This window comes from Miscanthus floridulus, chromosome 8, assembly GCF_019320115.1.
Source record: "Miscanthus floridulus cultivar M001 chromosome 8, ASM1932011v1, whole genome shotgun sequence".
Taxonomy (NCBI): domain Eukaryota; kingdom Viridiplantae; phylum Streptophyta; class Magnoliopsida; order Poales; family Poaceae; genus Miscanthus; species Miscanthus floridulus.
This window is the reverse complement of record NC_089587.1, coordinates 116,838,422-116,863,088: the sequence shown is the minus strand read 5'-3', so window position 1 is coordinate 116,863,088 and position 24,667 is coordinate 116,838,422. Positions and strand designations below refer to the sequence as shown.

Below are 24,667 nucleotides of genomic sequence, written 5' to 3'. Positions count from 1 at the left end.
AAAAACAACCACAAATTAGAACCCTAACTGTGCAAATTGGGGGGGCGATAACACTACAAAGAACTCACCCCATTCCTAGCACACTTGAAGTAGAGTCAACCATGGTTGTCACCATCCTTCTTGGTCCGCCCCTCCACCACCTGAGCAAGACCGCAATCTGGGCAAGGGATCAGCGGGAACCCACTGAGCTCACCAACTGGATCTGGAACAAAGCCATGCTCGGGGCCAATACGGGTGCTGCGGGCACCTTGAAGCCTGCTCCTCACCCGTCCACCTCCAGACGACTCCATGAAATGAGACATCACGTCGCGAGCTGGGAGAAGGGATGGAGAGCTTGGCGGCGGTGGAGGAGGAAGGCAGCGAGAAGAAGTGAGGCAGATAGGGTGAGGCAGAGATAGAGGGAGACAGAGGTGGATATATATTTAATTTGGTCCAACCTTGCTATAGACTCATGTTAATAACGTGGGTCCATAGTACTTTGCCTGCGTACTTAGCCGTTGGCACGTGCTAACGGCCAGAGGAAGTGGCCTGCGTACTTGGCGTGTACCGAACACAGTGGGCAGTGGCCGTTGTCGCGTGTCTCTCATGTGGGCAGCGCCTGACCGTTGTTGCATGCAGCGTAGGCTTGCTGCTTTGATGCGCGGGCAACGACAGGAGTTGTGCGGCGCTCCCATGGGTGGAGGGGCGGCGCGTATCCGCCTGGCGGCTGGAGGGGCGTGCTGCTGTGGTGAGCGGCAGGTTGAGGGGCACGCTGCTGTAATGGGTGATGGTTGGCGGCGATAGGGCCTTCTCAAACTATAGGTAACCACCAGCGCTCCTCTCTTTCCCTCTTCTCTCCTGGAGCACTGCCGCACCGCTCGACGGCAAAATTCATCACCAGTTGTTCGATCTTCTCCAAATTTCCCATGCTCCTAGCTCCACCTAGATCTTGCGGTGCTCCTCAAACCACTATAGCCACCTCTCACTACCGCAATCACCCTCGGCAGTCGGTTGTCGCCACGAGTGTGCCACCATGGCTGCCATGGGTAGCTCAGCCATGGCCAGCTCGTTCCGGTGCTCCTCTAGTGATCTCGTTTATTGTTTTAGCTCTCCTACAACTCTGTTATGCTCAGCGACTCCATTCTTTTATCTCTAACGCATAGGTCGCATAGGAACGGTGACCTCTGCCACTAGTTCTCGCTGCTGCACGTGCCATCACCACCAGCCATCTAGCTCTGCCTTGTCCCCGATTCAACCAAGCAAAGCATCGACATCGTGGTGAGCTGCTGATGCTGCTTGAGCCCTTCGACTAACCTCTACCATGTTGTATTGTCCGAAGCACCGCCAAGCCACCATTCCGTGTTCGCCACACTGCCATGGTTACAGTCGAGCTCGAGTCTGACTCTAACTCATTCCTCTCTGTAGTGTACTCTATCAGGCGTGCTTCGACCGTGCTTTGCCATCTCGAGCTGTAGGGGATCACCAGCGTGCTCATCTCTCCTCCCTAGTCCCTAGCATGCTTTGCTCTTCGGCCTCCTGTTCTCTGGCGTGTGCTTCTTTTGTAGACTATGGAGGATCGAGGCCACTGGATGTATCTTTAGAACCATACTTGTAATGAGTATTTGGAAGGACTGAAACATTTCCTAGTTGTTGTAGAGGTGGACATGAGGAATGAACATAAGTCATCTATGTTGTGCCCATGTGTTGACTATAAGAATGAGAAGCAGTACTCGAATCAGTTGTCAGTCCATGCCCACCTAATTCTTTGAGGATTCATGGATGACTATAGATGTTGGAACAAACATGGAGAAGGTGTCAATGAGCGAGATGGTGAGGAAGCACTTCATGAAACTTGTGCCGATGGCAATGAGGAAGCACCCTTTGGCAATGAGGAACTATGTGATGATGATGTAGTAGAGATTGCTGCCTGCCCTATCCCTACGGTTGAGAATCTAGAGGAGATGGTGCATGATGCCTTTGGCTTTGATGAGTACACTGGTTCAGAGTTCAAGAAGCTGAAGCAGCTGTTGGAAGATATGAAGACACCACTCTATCTGAGTTGCAATGAGAGGTATACGAAGTTGTCCGCTTCACTAAAGCTTCTCCAACTAAAGGTGGCACATCACTAGACTGACAAGGGCTTCAGAGAATTGCTAGAAGTGCTCGAAGATATGTTTCCTGAGGGGAATCAAATACCTAGGACTACATATGAGGCCAAGAAGATTGTTTGTCCGATGGGATTGAAGTTCAAGAAAATTCATGCTTGTAAGAAAGATTGCATCATGTTCTGTGGTGATAATGCAGCCCTCACTGAATGCCCCAAGTGTGGGACCTCTCATTACAAGCGAAGAACTAACAAGGGTGATGATGGTGAGGAGACGCGCCATAGAGTTCCTAGGAAGGTTGCTTGATACTTCCCTATAATTCCTCGCCTGAAACGTTTGTTTGTAACCTCCAAGGATGCACGACTGTTGAGCTAGCACTAGGATGGGCAGACGGTTGATGATTACATACGGCTCCCAGCAGATGGTATTTAGTAGTGGGTCATTGATTTCAAGAATCAAACTTTTGCTGATGAGCCAAGGAATCTTCGGTTTGCACTTAGCATGGATGGCATGAACCCATTTGGTAACATGAGTAACTCACATAGTGTCTAGCCCATGCTATTAACTATCTACAACCTTCCCCCGTGGCTATGTAACAAGAGGAGGTACATGACGATGTCAGTTCCAATATAGTCCATGTCAACCAGTTGTTAGCATCGATGTGTATCTAAGGTTGCTTATTGATAATTTCAAGGAACTCTAGAAAGAAGAGGGTATCATGGTGTATGATGGGTTTAGGAAAGAACATTTCAACCAACATGCCATGCTCTTCACCACTATCACTGATATTCCAGAACATCGTAGCGTGTCTGGGCAGAGCAAAGGAGAAAAAGACTACTTTCATTGCTTAGATGACACAGAGACTGTTTGGTTGAATAACTCAAAGAGGAGGGTTTATGTAAGGCACCAATGTTTCCTTCCTAAGTCTCATCCATACCAGGACATGAAACATCAGTTTGATGGCACTAGGAAGACAGGATCTACACCAAGGCATTTTAGCGGGCAATAGGTATATGACTAGGTGGTAGAGGATACCACACCTGAAGTTGACCCAGAGAGCACTGTCCTTGGAAAGTGAAAGCGTAGTGCAAAAGCAAAGAGTGCCAATAAGAAGAGGTGGAAGAAAATGTCAATCATGTGGGAACTGCCTTACTAGAAAGACATAGCGGTCCGCCACAGCATCGATCTCATGCACGTGAAAAAGAATGTATGTTGGAGTTTGCTTGGGAGACTCATGAATGACAAATGGAAAACCAAGGACCATGCAAAAAGCAAGAGCTAACCTAGAGGAATTGGACATAAGGCCCGAGCTCCATCCTGATGGTACTAGTGCCCAGCCACCTCTATCTGCCATAAACCTAACCTGAGAAGAGAAGCAGGAATTGTGCGACTTCATTCATAGTGTCAAACTTCCCTCTAGATTTGTAGCCAACATCTAAAATCTTGTGCCTACAAGAGAAAACAAGATGCTTCCCATGAAGGCTCATGATTGCAATGTCATGCTCACAACGATGCTTGCAGTTGGTATCTGGAACATATCGCTAGAAAAAACCCGAATGGCAATCATGAGCCTCTGTTCCTTCTTTAATGCAATCTCTCAGAAGGTCATTGATGAACAATCACTAGAAGATCTTGAAAAGAACATGATTGAGGTGATGTGTCTCCTTGTGGCTTACTTCCCACCGACTTTCTTTGACATATCCGTCCATCTCATTGTACATTTGGTCAAGGAGATCAGGTACCTTGGACCGATGTTCCTCCACCACATGTATCCGTATGAGAGATTTATGATCACTCTGAATAGGTATGCCAAGAGTCAGGTCCATCCTAAGGGAAGCATGATGTAGTGTTATTCTACCGAGGAGGTGGTCGACTGGTGCCTTGGTTACATGGACCCCACCAATCTAATTGGCATCTCCAAGTCTCGCCATGAGGGAAGGTTAGCGGGCAGAGAGTGTGTTGGGGAGAAGCACATTACTCTAGAGAGAGATGCCTACAAACGAGCCCACTTTCTAGTGTTGTAGCACATAACAGAGGTGGAACCTTACATCGAAGAGCATATGGAGATGTTGAGGCAACAAAACCCGCACCGGGGCGAAGAGTGGTTAACGAGGGCACATATGAGTGGGTTCAACATCTGGTTCCGAGATCGACTTGCCAGTTCAACCTCTTGCACAGACAAAAGGCTTCGAAAGCTGGCAAAGGGGCCTTTCTTCACAGTCACAACCTATCAAGGCTATGACATAAATGGATATACCTTTTACACCATTGATCAAGACAAGAAGAGCGTGTACCAGAACAGTGTTGTTCATGTAGATGCATTTGATAGCAAGATGCAAAAGACACCGTACTATGATCAGATTGAAGAGATATGGGAACTCTTGTATGTAGGCTTCAAGGTTCCCGTTTTTTTGTGTCGATGGGTTCAGTAAAGTTCGGGTCTCATGAAAGATAGGTATGACTTCACTACGGTTGACCTCAACCAAGTTGGGTACAGGGATGGGCCATTTGTAGTCGCAAGTCAGGTTTCTCAAGTCTTCTATGTGCGTGACACTAGAAATAAGAAACGGCAGGTGGTTCTCCCTGTGAAAAAGCAGGTTGTTGGACATGAAAATCCAGTGGACGAGGAAGAGTTAAATCAATCCAATGAAGTGCCTCCTTTGGATACTTCCATCCTCCCTATGATTTTTGAGAGTGAGCTAACTCCATACCTAAGAGATGGTCGTAAAGAGGTTGCTCCCATGGCAAAAAGTCACCGAAAATGGCAAGTACGCAAAAAAGATGCTCATGTGAGTTTTTGAACAATGTACAATCTCATTTTTTAGTTAACAATATATATTTGTCATCGCTCTTACTTACAATGTGATGTTACTTTTAGGAATTCAGGAAGGTATTCTAGCTAATGAGAGAAGTTCATGTCATCAAGGATGTAAATTGTAGAGTGGGAGATGTAAATTGTACTAGATAACTTCATGTCATCTAGTCTAGGATGTTAAGCCCACAACTCCTTGTAATATGTATGGTACCTTGTGGATGTATGCTGAAATTTTCTTAACAAGACACACATATATAGCTAATTAACATGTAGGTATCCATACATATCCCAATAGCATCCAGTCACTGCTATGGTCATAACAGCAACACACATAACATATATATACATAGATAGCTCTCTTCTCCTTCTCAGCCAGCATCTTCTTCAACTCATGAGCATCCAGTATTTGAGCACATAGCACATACATGAATTAAACTAGCAGCATCCAGTGGCTACTATGGTCATCACATCAACACAAATATGCACCACATATAACATATATATACATAGATAGCTAATTAATATAAGGTGTCCATACATGATCAGCATCTAGCACATAGATGAGCCAGTCTCCATACAACATATATCACCACACAATACATATATTAGCTAAGTTAATTAGGTAACTTAAGTTCATCACTATTTCAATGGCATGATCACTTCGGCTTCTTAGCTAGGACGTCATCCACCTCCTTGGTTAGGGCCTCCAACTTCTAAGACACAGCCGCCAGCTGAGCACCCATGGTGTCCACCATCTCCTTAGTAGGTCCCTTCTCCTCCTTCTCAACCAGCATCTTCTTCAACTCTTGGGTTTCCATAGCTTGATTGTTCAGCAACTCCTTGACATCATCAAGCGTCTAGTGAATAGCCAAGAGCCTTTCCTATAGTGGTTTCAAAACCACTGCCTACAAGGCCTCATGCATGATAGCTGGACCACAAAAGATGAAGCCTACATATATGCATAGAAACAGTTATCAAATAGTAAATTCTTGATAATGCTATTTTTTGAACTAAGATAACTGAAGCCTGAACTATTTTCTGAAAGTGTTCAGTAAACATGAAACACTGATAACTTTGATCAAATCCTCAAGTACAGTGACAATGGACTCAGGCAAGTTCACATATCAACCAAACACAATTCTAGTCTCACCAAACACATTTCTAGCTCCACAATGACCATGGGAGCATCGCTCAAAACCAGCAACCAGTCATTCCTCATCAAAATGCAGCAAACATATGACAAACACTAACTTATAGTTAGCTGAAACAAATTTAAACACAAACACAAGCATATATATACAAAGGCTATCCAATGAGATGTCCACCTCTAGCATGACCATCGGCTCCTTCTCCTTCTCCATGGCCTTCCTCCTCGCCTTCGCCAGCTTCGCCACCACCGACCTCACCGCCACCGAGGAAGAGGGCCCTACCGCCGAGGAAGAGTGCATGCCCTTCTTCTTCACTGCCACTGATGAGGCAGGCACGACCTTCTTCCCATAAGCCATCCCATACCTCTTCTTGAACCCCGGCGGGCACACTGGGACGTCCTCCACCTCCACCTTCACCGCCACTAGCATCGAGGGTGCAACCGCGGAGGAAGGGGCGAACCACCTAGTCCCTGTGTCCCTTTGGCAGTGGCGCCTCTCGGGCCTCATCATCTCCAAGAGGTGGACTGTGGTGGTGGCAAGTGAGGCGAATGTATAGAGGTGCTAAGCGTGGAGTGTGAGGGTAGCGAAGTGAGCGAGGCGATGTGACGGGGTGACAGCAATTATTTTATTTTGAGGGTGGCAGCAGTTATATGGAAGGGACGGCGCTAGATCGGATCTAAATCTGAAGGGAAGCAGTAGTACAGACGCGCCTTGACTACCCGCGTCCAGTTACAACTACTCCGACGCACCTTTAATACATGCATCTATAGTAATTAGTTACTGCCGACGCGTGTTTCTAACACGCGTCTGTAGTAGTTACATTGATAATTTCAAACTCAAATCGTTGAATACAATTTTAGTGCAATAAATGATCTAAAATACAAATGTTGTGAACATAAAAATTATAGAACTCATCAAGATCTACAACTTTTATTTTGTAACACTTTTCATGTGACTTTATTTGTACAATTCAAAATTTGAATTTAAAAAAATGGGAAGTTCAAACAAGATTTTCAAACACCAAATGATGTCAGATGAAAAAGTCATGAAAATAAAAGTTGTATATTTCAACAGGATCTACAACTTTTATTTTGGAAAACTTTTCATGTGACTCTGTTTGAATCATTCAAAATTGGAATATAAAAAAAGGCAAATTCAAGCAATATTTTGAAACACCAAATGAATTCATATGAAAAAGTCATGAACATGATAGTTGTACAACTCATCAAAATGTACAACTATTATTTTGGTCATTTCTTCATCTGAGAAAGTGAGAGTAACATTGCTCATAAATTTTACATATCTCTCATATGGTTTCATAAACTATAAGAGAGATATGTAGATTTTGTGAACAATGTTACTATCATTTTCTCGGATGAAGAAATGACCAAAATAAAAGTTGTAGATCTTGATCAGTTCTACAACTTTGTTGTTGATAACTTTTTCAGCTAAAACCATTTATTGCTTCAAAATGTTGTTTGAAGTTATCATTTCTTGAAATTCAAATTTTGAATTGATAAAACACAATCACATGAAAAAATGACAAAAATAATAGTTGTAACAACACAATAAATTGGTAGAGCATGATTTTACAAAAAATTGGGAAAATCATCAAATTTGAAGTTAGTATGAGGGAGAAAGATTAGTTACAAGTTTTAGCCAGAGATTAAAAAGAAAAATCACACTTGTTCATCAATCTTTGAACCAATGGAAATTATCGCGTTCCCTATTTAAATTATTCAAGCCACTTTACGTTCGAACTCCTTACATAGCGCAATGGAAAGACACTTGCTTCTGGGCATGTAGGTCTCAAGTTCGATCCCTGGGTGGGACATAATTTTTTGACCTATTTTTTTATTGCTACAGACATGTCTTGGCCACATGTGTCTGTAGTAAAAAATTTCCTTTTGCCCGCCATTTTTTTCCAGACATTCTAATTTCCTTTTACCCAAGTCCATTCACATCCAAGAACCTCATTCTAGGGTTCCGCTGTCCGTTGCCCGCTCCCCGCTGCCACCGCATCTGCGTGGCTCCGCCGTCTTTGCCACCGTCCGCTCCCCGCATTCTAGGGTTCCACCACTGCCACATCGTCTCGCCGTCCACATCCGCACGCTAGCGTCCGCCTGCCTTCTTCACCGATGTCGTTCGTGGAGGTCTGACAGCTCCGAGGCTATCCTCTACCATTGTCTCCAACTCCGTCTAGCAGGGCACGACGCACCGTCTCCAAAGCGGCTGCGCGTGGCGGTGGCCATTCTAGAGGCACTGTGAGCGAAGCAGAGGCCGTAGGTCAATGGCATCTTCCGCTTCCAATAACCCCTTCATCCTCTCCGATAGTGCTAGCCTCCTCCTTCTACCCCACCTAGTGAGTTCTAACATGGATTTTCTTGAGTTAGATGTAGCATCTTAGTGATTTTGCAGTACCCAAGGATTTGTAGTAGAAAAGGCTATTATCGAGTCTTTGTTTGTTTCTAGTTGAGGGATTTTTGATGGATAGTTGTCAAGTATAGTAGATAGATACAGAGCAGTAGATGGATTTTTGAAAATTAGAATGACTGGTTATGTTTGTATGTGGATTGAGATGTTCTTGTGCCTATGACATGAATGAAATACTAGGCTAGTAGCATTGGTTTCTCAAGCCTGAACTTGTACATTAATTTTAGTCTTATCATGTAGATGTTGCACAATGGGTTGTAAATATTGATCTAGACTACTAGCTTTGCTATATTACTGAACACTTGCTCATACTCTACTTATGCTTGTTGATCAGTATAACTCTTGTGGGTCATACTTAGCTGAGAATTTTAGTTAGTATTACATAATGTTGTATTTTCTGTTGCTTCCTAAACTAATGATCTGGTTATGTGGGTCATACTTATGCTTGCTCATACTCTACTTTGATGTTGTTTTCACTACATATGTGTCAAACATGGCTCTATGGTGCCGTGAAAGGTGTCTGCACTGCTAGCTATTGATTGCTGTTATAGTCCCTATCAGAATGGTAAGATGTAGCTTTGTAATATACTAATACTAGTTACTATTAGATGTCAGTGCTCTATCATGTTCACTAACAACCTTGTTCACCTTTGATTGATAGACATCTGAGCATGCATCTACGGCATCATCAGCAGGGGAAGGTGAAGAACCAACTAATAGTGGAGAGGAGGGACACATCAGAGATGCTAATGAAGAGGAGGAAGAGGGAGATGTGGATGCAAGGAACCAAGAGGGAGATGGTACTGCAGAAGATGAAGAGAGAGATGCTAATGCAGAGGCACAACAATCTGAACCTCCTTGTAAACCTCGGACAAGAAAGAGGACAGTCACCTGGTGGCCAGATGATAAGGTAACCATCATGGGGCTCACTCTGACTGGGTTTCCCACAGAGAAGAGGGCCCAGATAAGAATGAGGAGGCTGGTTGGTCTAATTGCTAGACAAAGAATCTCCTTGGTCCTACCTTTATTCAATTCACTAAGTGAACAAGACAAGATGATTATATTTGATGAGTGTGTCCAGCCTTTGTTGGAGTTTCCAGAAGAATTGAAGGCTACAGCGTGTAAGAAGATAATACAGATGGTAGCCAAGAGTTGGAGAACCCACAAAAGCGACCTTACACGCAATTTCATCAACAAAGGGTTGGATGCAACGGTGAAGCACACATACATTCTGAAAGAAGATTGAGTAGCGTTTGTGAAACTGAAGAACAACGAAGAATCAAAGGCAACAAGTGAGAAGTACAAGAAGCTTTAGGAGAGGAACAAGCATGACCACTGCTTGGGGACAGGAGGGTATGAAGGGAAAGTCGCAAAGTGGGAGCAGGAGGATAGGGAGTTAGCCACCCAAGGCATCAGTAATCCTTGGGACCAGTTTCCAGGTGGCCACCCAAGGAATTTTCTACATGCACAGAGTACTTTGGTTAGGTCAGAAGGAAGTGCTGAGATTCATTGGTTGAAAGATTCAGCTAAAAGTGTATCTAAGCTAATTTTAGAGAAGCAAGGAGCCTGAGTCTTCAGGGCTCTCTTTGGTTCAGGACAAGGATGTGCTCACAGAGATCTTGGGCATCCCAAAACAGATAGGCCGCATGCATGGTGTGTCTAGTTACTATGGTTGGAAGCATTGGTCGGACTGCACCGGCATGTACAGAAAGAGGAAGCAATCAACAAGTGATGTGGATGTGGAAGCCATCAAAGAAGAAGTTAAAAGCCAAGTGATAGAAGAAATTACCAAGAAGGTCATAAGTGATATCATGGCCATGTTGCGTGACCAAGGAGTGCATTTGAGGTCACCTTCCAACATCCCTAGCCCTATAGGTGGTCGGAAGAGCAGCTGTGCCTCAACCTCGGATGTAGTTGAAAGAGACTACATCGGCGGACTTGAGGCAACTCTAGATCTAGATACTATGGACCTTCTGATAGAGCCAACACCGTGTAGCCTAGTAATCAACCCTAGAGGTTATCAGATGGAGGTAGAAAGGGGTCAGGTCTTCCCAGCGCAAACTGAGCTATGTTCACAACCAATAATGGAACATAATGTCGTTGTACATATTGACTATGTACATCCAGAACATGAGGACAGACTGCTGAGTCAGTCCCTAAGTCCTAAGGTAAGAACTCTTGGACAAGCTCTATACAAGAGGGTCCAGTGGAGGAGAGGCCAGATTGTGATATCAAAGGTGCTCTCTTCTCCAAAGTTATCAAGACCTCCACTACCTGTGAGCTCCAAAAGCAAGCTAAAGGACTTTATGATAGGCGATGAGAAGGCGACCTCTAAGAGTGCCACTGTTGACAAGCTAAAGAGTGGCACTACTATATAAAAGATATAAAAGAGTGCTTTAAAGGAGACTGATGCAGCATCAAAGGAGCGTAAGTCCACAACTGCTCCAGCTAACCCACTAACAAAGCCGAAAAAGACTAAGTCCACAACTGCTCTAGCTAACCCATCGAAACAGCCTACAGCAGTCAAGAGTGACTACAAACTGGAGCAGCAACAGCAGCAGAAGGTGGACAAACCCCCTAGATCATCTAAGAGTGACCCTAGGGGTTCTATATGGAACAGGGCCAACGCCAAGTTCAAATTTGGAGAGCAATTCCTATCAGAAACAGAGCTTGAGATGGTAGAACCTAGGTGTGTTGCTCTTCATGCTTGGTACATGAAATAATATGAAGAGAAGAGGACAACCGGGATGGTTACTGTGTTCAAGAAACATCATTTTTTGCGTGAGGCAGACACTGAATTTTTTGCTGTGGGATTAGAAGACTTGTTCGACCTCTTCAAACTTGATGGATTGGATGTAGGACTTCTTCGCGTGTTGTCACTGTAAGTACAATTTCATCTATTTTCTAGGCTTGTTCATTTTTAGCTAGGGATGCTCTTCATATATTTGCTTGCTAAATTGCTTTTGTATGCTTCTTTATTCCTAGATGCCCGATTGTAGAAGCTAGGGCCAAAGATGTGCCTGTTGGCATTATTGATCCAGATCGAGTGTCAATAAAGACTATGAACACTGATAGAGGCTATATCATGGATTATCTAGAATATTGCCTAAGGAAATATGCCAAGAAAAAGTTTATGATGTTTGCACATAACTGTGTTGGGCACTGGATTGCTGTCATCATCGCTCAAATGTGGTAGAAGGTGATATACCTCGACTCCAATAGAGGCAAGAAGTCAGATTTGACTCCTATCAAATCTGTGATAGATGAGTGAGTATTATCTAACCTACTATTGACTAAGGATGTCAACGGGGTGGGTTTGGATCAGGTGGATTATCTAGTCACTCAAAACCAAAACCCGAACTTAAAACCCGAATCCACCCCAAACACCGTTTCGGGTTAAAATCCATCCCCGAAACCCAAACCCACGGATCCCCAAAACCCGATGGATAATCCAAAACCCAAAAAAAATTACAACAAATCAACAAGAACAATAATACAAATGTGCAGAATAACAAAATAGATTGCAGATAACAAGATGTAACCATGAAAGTACTAGCAGGCAGCAGCTACAAATGTGCAGAATATCTTTAGAATAAATTAGCTAGCCATGTACAGAATAAATTAGCAAGCAACAGTCGTAGCTAGCCATGTACAGCATCAATTAGCAAGCAGCAGCAACAGTAATTAGCCAGGGCAAGTAGGCACCTGCTCGCCTCCGCTACACCACCCCCTAGCTGAGTACACCCTGCGCTTACGAGCTACCCGTGGCCCCTGCTGGGCATGCCGCACGCATGCGCTGAGTGGGCAGCGCCGGTTGCCAGCTGTTGCGGTGATGCCTTCTAGACGGCGAGCAACGACCAAGGCAGCAAGGCGGCCGTCGGTGGGTGCCTGGGTGGGGTCATGCCTCGAGCATGGAGCACCGGGGTGAGCACGGATCCACGGTTCCACACCGAGAGGAAGAGGTCGAGGGCTCCACCGCTCGAGCTCGAGGCATCCCTGTGCCACCGACGCGCGCCTGACTACGACTGCCCGAGCGGCGGCTGAGTCTAGGGTGACCAGGTGAGGGTTCCGAGGGAGAGGATTTCGGGCTTATATGCTAGGGTTATTGATGGGCTGCTAGTGGGCCAAATTATTTTGGGGCTCCAATGGTGATCCGCGGGTGAAACTAAAAACCCGCCCCAAACCCGCTAACTTTCGGGTATCCGAACCCGAAAAATCATGGGCGAGAACCAGACACCAAAACTGAAACCGCCAGACCCGAAAACCGCGGATATCCGACCCCAACCCGCACCACTGCCATCCTTACTATTGACCGATGTATTTCTTTCTTAATTATGTTAGTGGAAGTCAAAAAAATTTGATAACAACTCATGTATGTGTAGGGCTTTTGGCAATTGCCAACCCAAGCCAAAGAAAGGGCAGAGAAAATTAAAGTTGACCCATGCATTCAAAATTCCAGTAAGTAGTGCTTCACTTCCAGTCGTGAAGTTATTTTGTCAATTCAATTATTAACCATGTGTTTTCTATGTTCACAGTGCCAGCAGCAAGGTCTAGACCACACATGTGGGTTCTTTGCAGCCCACAACTTGATGCTGGCGATGGGACAGGCCAATCTAACTGATCCTCAGGTACAACTGTAAATATATATGTATTTATTGCTCAGCTGCTGTGATCTACTTGGAATGTCTTGATACCCTCTTGTTGTCATATATACTGCTGCTGTCAATTTTGAAAATTGCTGCTGTGATATGGAACAAGATGAAGCTGCTGCTGTAATCTACTGCTATGACCCTTTTGTAGACTATGGCTGGCTTATATACATTTACTTGTAATTTTTTGTTCTGCTGCTGTCATATATATATATGTATATATGTATATATATATGTATATATATATATATTGTCATCTTTTGTTGTGCAGCTTCATTTTATGGATGATGGCTATATACATGTGCAACTTCATCTTATGACTACCTTTCTTTGTCTTAGAATTTTGAAGTGCAGTCCACTGAAATCAACTTTGCAGACATTAGAGAGAAGCTCGCCTCATTTATTGTGTTGCAGATCCTCGACGAAACAGGTGAGTTTCATTGTTCACATACAAAACCATGATGAAGTGCCTGGTATATATGTTCATTTCATCAGTGAACTATGTTTGGAGCCTGTGAGATACAATTAGAACTGTGAGATATAAACATGTGAGAATAACCTGGTGATAAACAATCGATCTGCTATGAACTATGTGTGATATGTGTGTACTATGAACAAATTAAGTTTTGAGATGAACATATATGTCATTTCTGTGAGATCTCTGTATATATATCTGTGATCTATGTATATATATCTATAATTTGTGTATAGCTATGCTATTTGGGCTATGCTGTGGGCTACAGACGGGTCTAGGACACAGACGTGTCTGTAGCATTTTTCTTACTACAGACGTGTCTGTAGCCTAGACCCATCTATGGTAAGGAAAATACTACATACGCTTTTACAAACATCGTTTGTAGTAGGATTCTTACTACAGACACGTGTATTGTACACGTGTCGGCACTATGTTTCTTCACACAGACGCATTTACAAACATCGTCTGTAGTAGGATTCTTACTACAGACGCGTGTATTGTACACGCGTCGGCACTATGTTTCCTCACACAGACACGTTTACAAACATCGTCTGTAGTAGGATTCTTACTACAGACGCTTGTACTGCACACACGTCGGCACTATGTTTCTTCACACAGACGCGTTTACAAACATCGTCTATAGTAGGATTCTAACTACAGACGCATGTAAAGGACAAGCGTCTGAGATATGGTTCTTCACACAGACGCGTCTTAATCTTTTCGCGGACGCGTGTTGGGAACACGAGCCTCCAGTAAGAGCTTACTGCAGATGCGTGTAGATACTCACTAGTCTCTGTTAAGAGCTCATCACAGATGCGTGTTCATTTTTGTCACAGTCGCGTGTTATTAACACACATATGCAGTGTGTGCTTATTACAGGCGCGCTTTTTGCGCGTCTATAATAAACCTTATTATAGACGTGTTATGGCAGACGCACGCGTCTGTGATGTGCCTGAACGCACGTCTGTGATGTGCTTTTTTTACATAGTGTGATCAAGCTCGCAGTCACGCCCCCGCCCCCAACACATCCATCCTCACCATGGCCAACCTCGTGGCACTCTGGGCATTGTTACCTTTACTCAATTTGGCCCATAAATGTATTTTAATAATTACATGTGAAAACCATGCTTGTGTGTTGTTGCCTTTATTTAGTTTGACCCATAAATGTATTTTAATCATTACATGTGAATCCTGATTTATGGTGGAGCTCTCCCAAATAGTTTCATGGGAGCCTATGATGAAGAGGTGAAAACAAGCCTGAAAGCAAAGGTATATGTTAGGGGTTTTCTTTTCGGCAACCGAGACGCAAATAGAGTATGTGGTTGGGTTTAGGATAGATAGCCGTATTATTAAGAGTGAAACTCTAATGCCTAATCGATATCTAAGTGCAACTAGGTATGAACAAACTTTGCATATGCATTGGACCTAATGACGTGGTGAGATGCAAGTGAAAAAATTTAAAAGCTAACTCAATGCCTAAGATGAAGATGTTCAAGTTATAACATATATATTGGAGTTAGCAAATTTGAAACACTTGTGAAGTTTGTGACTTGGTGTTGATTTTTAGCACCACCGGGTTTATCTAGTGGCTAGGGTTGGCAGCCACCGGATAAAGCGCTACGGTGTTGGGAATTCACTATTTCAAAGGTTGAGTATGTATTTATCCGGTGCTTAGCCACTGATAGCACTAGAGCAATAGGAGCCACTGTTCCAGGCACCTAGTTTTTAAAGGGACTCACCGGATGCCCCGGTGCTGGGCACCTGACTTTTCTGGTGATGCAATTTGTGTTCTGGAACCTCTTTGCATGACACCGGATTAGTTCGATGCGTGGGACGCGAGTGACGCACCGGAGCATGCGCTCCACAAGTCATTAGCTGCCCCAAGTGCGCAGGGAAGCCACCAGAGTAGTCCAGTATGTGCTTTAATGAAATAGTGGAAAAATGCGCTAGTCCCAGATTGAATCTGAGCCATCCATTCTGGTACCTCTTTCTCTAGTGGTGTCTATCTTGTAAGCACCAGATTCCGGAGTTCTTTCCATGGCTAGATTTGGGGGGCTTCTATATAAATGTGTTGGCCAGCCCTTTGGGATTCTCTTAGCATTCTAAGCATTCCAACGCTTGTGTGAGCCTCCAAAGATACCTCTCAGTCATCTCTTTGCTTTATTGATTTAGTGTATTTGCTTAGTTGATTTACATCTAGTTGCAATATCATCGATTGAGCCTTGGTTTTCTTGTTACTCTTGGGGGTGTTTGGTGTGGGCCGCTAAACTTTAGTCCCTCCTAAATGGTTTAGTCTCATTTAGTCACTCCAGAGTTGCTTGAGAGGACTAAAGCCCATTTAGTCATAGTGTTTGGGATAAAAAGTGACTAAATATGACTAGATTTAGGAGCTCCTAGTTGAACCAAACACCCCCTTAGTAGTTTAGCTTGTTTAGCTCTGTAGTGTAGCTAGTAGTTATTGAATGGTTTAGTGACATAGAATAGAATTCAATTGCTAGTAGAATTGTGTAGGGCCTTGCTTGGATGAACTAGAGCTAGAACAAGTAGGGGCTATTATGATCATATTTGTACTAATCTTTTTTCTCTAATCTTGTGCCTTTTATAGAAATTTTTATATAGACTATTCAAACCCTCTGGCCATCTAAATCCTATTATCTGGCTTACGCCTCCTCTGAATTAGTGCCCTATAGCTTTTTTTTGGAAACACTAGTGACCTATAGCTACGGTTGTCTTACCGTGAATGGGTGGGCTTTAAAACTTTTGTTTTGGGTAAAAAGGAGAACCCAGTTTCGTCTTCGCTGGACATCGCTCCTAGGCCCAGGTGCAAAGTCCAATTGGTTCAACAGATAGTATATTGCAATCTTTTATCTTGAGTCGATTCTCGGGTGCCGACATGACTAATACAAAAATCATTTTTAGAGTCATATCTCTTTTTAAGTAAAGATGGTTCAATCAAAATCTAGCTTTAAAAATGGTTTTTTTAGCCTACATGCCTCTAAAAACTAATTTCAAGAGGCGGCTGACAAGCCAAACCGTCTTTAAAAATGATATTTTTGCGGTGGTCAGGCTTACCGACTGCTTTTAGAAATTGAGGCATTTCAAGAGACAAGGCTGGCAATTTGGCCAGCGTCTAAAAATAGGTGGAGCACAGAAGAATTGAAAATAAAACTTATATCAAAGTTGTAGTACTCAAAGATATCTACAACTTTGTAGCTAATGAATTCTCCATTTAAAATCATTTAATATCCAAAAGATTCATTATAAACTTTTATAATTTGAAATTTAATATTGTAAATTTTAAATGATCTCCAATAGAGAAACCACATGCTAATCAAAGTCGTATTTTTCCAAGTGCCATAAGGGCAAGGGCAATGCTTGTAGTGCAATAGTGAAGTAAAAGTACATAGACCATAAAGGACAATAAAAGAGGTTGTTTTAGGGTTCCATTTTTACTGTTCCACTAGTGAAACAAATTCTTTTACCCCTAGTTTCATAAGCAGATCTATCGGTGAAGCTAAAACCAGTTTTGGTGAATTATTTGGCAAAATAGATCTACATCTGAAGATCCTTAATATGTGCTCTCATAAATCCCATGTAGGGAAGCAGTTATTTTCAGCTTCTCCCCACACCAATTCCTTGTGAGCGCATGTTTTAAGGAGCTTCATATGCGAATCTGTTTTGAAAATACTCAAACACAAAATAACTCCAAACAGCTCATGAAGCTACTGAAGAAGTTAAGCCACATGCAGCCTAAGTTACATGTATAGAAGATGTGTTACGGTACTTTGGTATGCTAACATGCTACGACTCCTTCCACAAAGAGTGTTATTCTTATTTATTTATATAAAAGAGGCTATTTTAAGTCCAAATATTTTCAATTTTAACCAAGTATATATAAGATATAGTTAATATTTATTTATAATGTATAATAAGTATTACTAAATTAATTATCTACAAAACTATAGACTTTTTTATGAATGGAGTATTTTTTCCTTTACAGAAGAAGATTGGATTGGTGGCCGATATATAATAATAAGGGTAAGGCTCGCGTCCGGACGTCCGCGTCTGCTGCACCTATCCGCATTCCATGCTGTTGCGCCTGTACGCACGCCTGCGCCTGCTTCACATGGGGGCCTGCGCCGCTCCTTTTCCCAAGCTTGCGAGCGCCCACGCAGGGGTCATGTCTCGGTATGCGCCCACTCCGTTTCCCACGCCTATCGCTCACGCCCCCTCCGCTCCCACGTGCATGCACGCGGGCCCAGGAGCTGTAGTAGGCGGATGCGGCAGGTGGGTCTCACTACAACATGTGTAATATTGGATCTAGTTTTGCAACATACGTCCGAAACAGTTGAAACACTTGCAACGTATGCCTGAAACATCAGGAAAATACGTTTGTAGCCATTGCAAACCATATGCAACATCCAGATAAAATAATTGCAACAAACATATAAACAGCTAAAATAGTTGAAACATATGCTTGCAACATCATGTATATGCAACATCCAGATCTACTTTTGCAACATCTGGATGAAACACTTGGAACATACGTCTAAAACAGATGAAACATTTGGGACATACACTTGAAAACATCATTGCAACATGTGCAATATCCCGAGCTACTTCTGCAACATCGATATAAAACACTTGCGACATACCTCTAAAACATTTGAAACACTTGAAACAGACACTTGCAACATGCAGTTTCAGCGCAATATCTTCTTGCTGCTTGGGAGAATAGATCCTCATTTGCGTGTGGAGTTCTATCCAGCGGTCGCGGGCTGCACGCGTGCCAGTTCCACCCCGGCCACGGTGAACTGGGTAGGCGGGCGCGAGATGTGCTTGGGCAGGCTTCGCCTGGGCTGCCGTGAGCTACACGCTGGTGAGCTCCACACCCAGCCGCAGCGAGCTGGGTATGCGGAGGTGGAGGTCTTCCTAGCCACCGACTAGGCGTTCGGCCCCCGTGGTGGAGGCGGCAGCGGTCTCCCTCAAGCGAGCGGTGCAGCACGGCCGGTGGAGCTCCTACATACACAGCTAGCGACGACGCTCGACGCTCGTGCATATGTGGACCGCGGCAGCTCTTGTGCAAACGCGGGAGCTAGCAGAGCTTGTGTGTACGCGACCGAAGGGCGGGCGGTGCGATGGGGCCGATACGAATGGAGAAGATAAGATATCGCTCACTTTTTTATTTTTTGGAGGAACCGTTTGTGCCGATGAGGGAAGCAGGCCTATGGGCCGGACCGCAGCCAAGCTAGTAGCGTTCGGACGAAGTACGTGGGACGGACGCCTGTGACGAAGCATTATCGTAATAACGCTGAAATTTGGCTTATACTAATGCTTATGTTGATTTATTGTGAGAGAAAAATATTGTTCGTTCACTTGAAAAGTACGAAAGGGTTGTGTGGAGGTATAACCCCGTATACCCACAGGATTGTACATGGGCCGAGCCGCCAGAGGAGGCCCAGCCCACCAGACAACACCCCAGCGGAGCACGACACAGGTCGGGGTGCGTCACGAGGCTATGTGAGGATCCTTGGCGATCAAGGACGATCTGTTCAGATATGCTAAGATACCGCGATCTCATGTAAAGCTTATCATGTAAACCAATCAGTGTTAGATACAATGAATCAGAGATAGGTTCAACCGTCCTGTAACCCTACCCCCATGCTACATAAGGTGGGTAGGGACCCCCTGGATTTGATCAGATCACAATATACAATCCACCAAAGACACAGGACGTAGAGTATTACGTCAAGCTGACGGCCTGAACCTGTCTAAATCGTTGTATCTGCGTCTTATGTCACCATCTAGTTCGTATCTCGCGCACCTCCACCGATTCATCTACTACTGCGGGCATACCCTTTGATAGACTGCCGGCCGTATTTCGTCAACTGATGACCGTATTTTGTTGACAGTGGCACGCTAGATAGGGGGTGTGCGTGCTGATTCCATGGCGAACCAGATGATAATTTTCTTCATCAACGTCATCTGCGGCGACTCAGCTTCCCGCGGCGGACGTCCTTGGCAATGTGTTACGGCATGAGGATTTTGATCGACGTGTCAATGGGCCTTGGCGGCGGCTGCGCTCGTTGCTTGCTGGATCATCGCGACCACACGTCGAGACTCATGATACCCCGAAGCCCCGATCGGAAGAGACTCCTGGCCAGCACACCATGCGGCAAGGCAATCAAACAGGAGCAAACACTCACACACTTGCGTGTATCTTCATCTCTGACGACAAGCAAATAAGAGGGATGCACGATCTGCAATATATATGCAACGCGAAGCCAAAATAGCTAAGTCATATTTGTGTTTTCAATTAAATACTTGTGCATCTCTCATCTCTGGATATTTTTTATCTATCTCCATGATTATCCACAGCAGCAATTGTCATCGACCCTCGTCATCCGACGACGGCATCCTGCGACAGCTCGTGATGGAACTCGACGCAAGCCCCAGCGTATGGCAACATAGCCCCAGCGTATGGCCGGGCAACTTTATCGACGCGGATCAGATGTTTTATCTAAAGATAAGTATCTTTTCATATATGAATATTTAATAAATTTTCGTCATGATGTTTCTTCGTACCATTCTCTACATGATTATTCTTCAAACGACTTTTTCCATATATACCATTCTAAAGATGATATACGCTTTTGCCTCAATGGCTCCCCGAACAGCCGCGTTTATGCTTGTGCTTTCCAGAGATAGCTCTGTCTCCAGCTTCTCCCTACACGTGCCAGAGTGCCCGCCCTCTGCGTTATGGGTTGTCAGCGGCAGCTCCTCGATGACGCTTGTCTTCCTACACCTACAAGAGTTTCAGCACTCCGTGTTTTGGTTTACGGGCTAACCAGGGCTGGGCGCTCTAACCAACAAACTAACCGCTCGAGACGGTTTATATTAAATATAAACACATCTCCAAAAGAACACTTAGTGTTTACACCAACCGGAAGAAAATATACTCATATTTAAAATATGAATAGAACTCCAAAATAAACATAATGTTTATCTACAACCACTCGGCAAGATACATCATATATTACCCATTCTACATATTTGTATTGCAGGGCATGGTTCAGTCAACGAGCTTATTTTTTATGCTCGGGGACTGGATCACTCGGGAAGGACAATAGGATCATCGTCCGGATGGTCGCACTGCCTGGCGTTCGGACTTCTCTGCCGATCAACTGGTCGGACTGCTAGATTCATGGACTTCGTCGCCGACCAGTTGGTTGGACTGTTCAGCGCTCACTTCGCCGCCGACCAGTTGGTTGGGCTGCTCGGTGCTTGATTCTTCGCCAACCAGCTGGTCGGATTGTTCGTCGCTTCATCATCAGCTACTGTTGGGGCTCACCAGCTAAGCTGGGGACTCCTCGGTGTTCGGATTCTTCGTGCAAGCGTCGCCAGCTAAGCTAGGGGACTTTTTTGGTGGTCGGATTTTGCTACGTCTAATCGGTGTGCTATCAAGTTGCTCCATGTTGTTCGGATCAGGGTTCATAATCTTGGGCAGCACGTCTGGGGTCTTGATAAGTCCATGGTAGATGAAATTGGCAAGCTTACTTTAAAATTCTTTGACCCTGCTTCAAGTTTTATTTTTTCATCTTCTAGCAGGCTTGGGGACTACGTGTGTACACGTCATCTGACGATGACTGTACTATTTTTTCTACACTGGTTTTTCTTAGCTAAGCTGGGGACTGGTTTGGCATCTGAGGTCTACAGTTTTTCACCCTAGCAGCACGTGAATGTTTCACCTACTGTCAGGCTCGAGAACTAAGTGGGCACACTTCACCTCACAGTGAATGTGCATTTCTGGGACCCAATGCTTTCCTACACGACAAAGTTGTGGACGGTAATCGTTTAAGCTCTTCGTTTGGCTCTAAGAGCCCACCTTTTGCCTAAGGCATGGGTGCCAAGCATCTAACATCGCTATTCAGGGACTAAGCTCCTCTGCGTTGACTAAGTCAGGAACTAAGTTCCTCCGCACTGACTAAGTCAGAGACGCTAAGCATCCAACTTCGCTACTCGGAACCTAAGTGGACACACTTTGTAACACCCCGGGTGTTAGCCATGAGTTAAGCAGTGAAATTGGAAGTAAATAGGATATGTCAAGCAATGATTATGTTCTCGAGATCATAATCTAGAAGTAATGATGAAGGTATTGGGGTCCAATCTATGAAATTGAGTCCCAACCTGAACTTAGGACAACACACATTTGCTTACAAGTGGACCCTGTTTAAGATTAGGCATGAGTAATGTTAAACATGGTTGTTTCATATACATTACATCAACATGCATCCATTTTGACCAGTGGAAAAGTTTCATGAAGTTTGGAATCAAGAAGTCACATGAAATGATAAGTTATGACCTTGATTGAATTGCTTTATTAAGTAAATAGGAATATGAGGTGTCGACAAAACCTTGCTACCTTGCCCAAATGACTCTAATTAAACTCTACAACAAAAGTTATGAATGGATCGTGTTGAACAAATATCAAGAAAAGGCCTCAATTGGTCAAAAACCCTAATTCCAGGGTTTAACGAGGTGCTGCTTTGACCAAGATGAAGAAATGGTTTCTGTACTAGATATGAAGTTTGACCTCTAATAAAAGTTGAAGTTTGAGTGAAGTACAACAAACTTTATTTTTGGACCAAGACCTAATTCAACTCCTAAGTGGCTCAAACAGAGGACTCAAGATGGAATCGACTGCTGTTTCTGGGCTCTAAATAATTCTAAGTCCGAATTCATCATCATTGACATTGGCGTTCCTGCATTCTCTAAAATTTGTTAAATACCTCAAGTTGAGACAAAAGTAAAAGTTGGAATATATGTTTCGTAGAAGGACATACAAAAAGTTAGAATCAAGTTGACCATGTTTTGACCAAGTAATTCGAGCTCAAGCAGAGCAAGGCTTAATCCTCGATTAGTCACTGGCACTGTCAACTTCGGGCTAAATTAGGCGCTAATACAGAGCTCTAAAGACTAGGTACCAAAAATGGCGCCCACCTTATCCACGTCGCTGCCCGCCATGTACTCGGTAAAATGCCCCAATGGGCAATGCGTGTCCTGGGACGTGGCGTCCATGCCTGAGCGCGCCCGCACCTCCTTGCCATGTTCCCCTACTCTCTCCTCACATGATGGGGATGCCGAGATGCCTAAGTGCCCCCTGCCTCGCTCACTCGCTTCTCCTCCCTCGCCCTCTGCGCCGCACCCTCTCGCCATGGCCGCAGGCAACCGAGCACCCATGGCCACCGCGGTAAAGCCCCTACCCCATCCACCCTTGTTGCTCGGCACCTCCAGCTATCTAAGCACCCAAGCCAACCCCACACCCCTCCAGCGCCTCCTCGCGCTGTCCCCCAGCTAGCGAAGCATCGAAAACCATCGCCGCCGAAGCCATGCCCGTCAGCCGCCGCCTGCTGTCGCTGTCGAGCGGCTGCTAGCTACATCCAGACAAGGCCAGGGCCAGGCACGACCCCATCTGGCCACAGCTAGAGCCCGGCTGGCCCTTCCCCGCCGCCGACAGTGACCTCACCGGCCGAAGCCCGTCGATCCCCTGCGTCCGCGTCGAAAGAAAGAAGGGGGTGAATCGTAGATAGAAACTATTTACTAGGTATCATTGCTTAATGCCTAGACACATGCATTTACGTATATGGGCTTAGTCAATTAGAAGAAAAGCTTGTGTTCACTTTGTAAAAATGTTTTTCCTTTTCTTTTTGGGAATATTGCAATTATTTAGCTAAAACTTTGGAAAATCATAATAAATTGTAAAAAAAATCGTCAAATAGCAAATGAGGACTTTTTGGAATCCTTGTGAGTAGATATACACAATAGAGTCATAATATGATATGTGTTAGTAGAAAGTTTCTAACTTTTTTATTTATTCTTATAAAGTGCTTTCAAAATGCTTTTAAGTTGGCAGATGCATATCTTGAGTTATGGAAGTCCAAAAATGGTAATTCAAGTTGTGTTAATCTTGTGATGACATGATATAGCTAATAAAAATATTAAACATGCCAGTTATGTACTATTTTATATTGTTTTGATTTAATCTTGTTAAATAGGCAATTTTAGCATGTTTTGCTTGTTATTCTCATATCTAAAGTTGTGTTGCTCCAATTACTATGAAATTTTTATGGAAGGCTACTAATGCTATATGTGTGATGTGGTAAACATTCCATGTTCATTATATGTAGTATGGTTAAGTTAGTGATTTAACTTGATTACTGCTTGATAAATAGTTTTAAATAAGTTATAATTTTTATGTAAGTGTAACAATGGAAAATGTGGTTCTACTATCTTTGTATGATGTTGTGCTACCAGAATAACATATAATGTGGCTATATGTTTGTAGAAAATAATTATCTTTAGATTTATCTTGTTTCTCATATGTTTTTTAATAATTAAGATTTGTCTTTTTCATAAGCAATTAAATTATAAATGCTGAGCATGAGAAATTTGTACAGTATCCATGTTTTGATAATATCTACCACTCATAAAAATATCAGCCCCAAACTAGTTGTTCTCAGTACATCACTAAAATTTATATATATGTTTATTAGAAGAAAGGATTAATAAAAGCATAATTGTAGATAAAGCTTGTAATTGTATTTGGTGATGCTTTGAGTGATTGATGTTCAATAAAGTGTTGCTAAGTATGTTAGTGGTGGTTGAAGTTCTTGAATGGCTCATGTGTGTATGCTCTTTGTTAGTAAAACAAGTGAAACATCAAATTCTTATATTCTAAAATGGCTGCATGTGCATTTTCTGTTGTGATGATATTTTCGTGATACAAATGATGTTTTTTGTAGATATATTGAATACAAAAGTTGTAGATAATTTCCTTATATTAATTTTCCTAAAATTTCATAATTTTAGACCTGATGGTTTAGGAGTTATAGATTTTACAAGTTTGCTATCAGGTTTTGCATGTCCTCTAGACAGATCTGAATGATTATATTGTTTGGCTCATTTAAACATGGAATCATGTATTGGTGATAATAGGAGAAGTGTAGTGCTTTTCATGAGATTTCCAAATTAGTTAAAGATGACCCCTTTTGGTGGTCTAAATC

At 43.6% G+C, this 24,667-nt stretch overlaps 2 pseudogenes; both read left to right on the top strand.

Moving 5' to 3' along the window:
- Window positions 1-8,973: 8,973 nt before the first annotated feature.
- Window positions 8,974-10,858, top strand: LOC136469777 (uncharacterized; annotated as a pseudogene).
- A 31-nt stretch (window positions 10,859-10,889) lies between these two features.
- Window positions 10,890-11,751, top strand: LOC136469776 (uncharacterized; annotated as a pseudogene).
- Window positions 11,752-24,667: the final 12,916 nt, after the last annotated feature.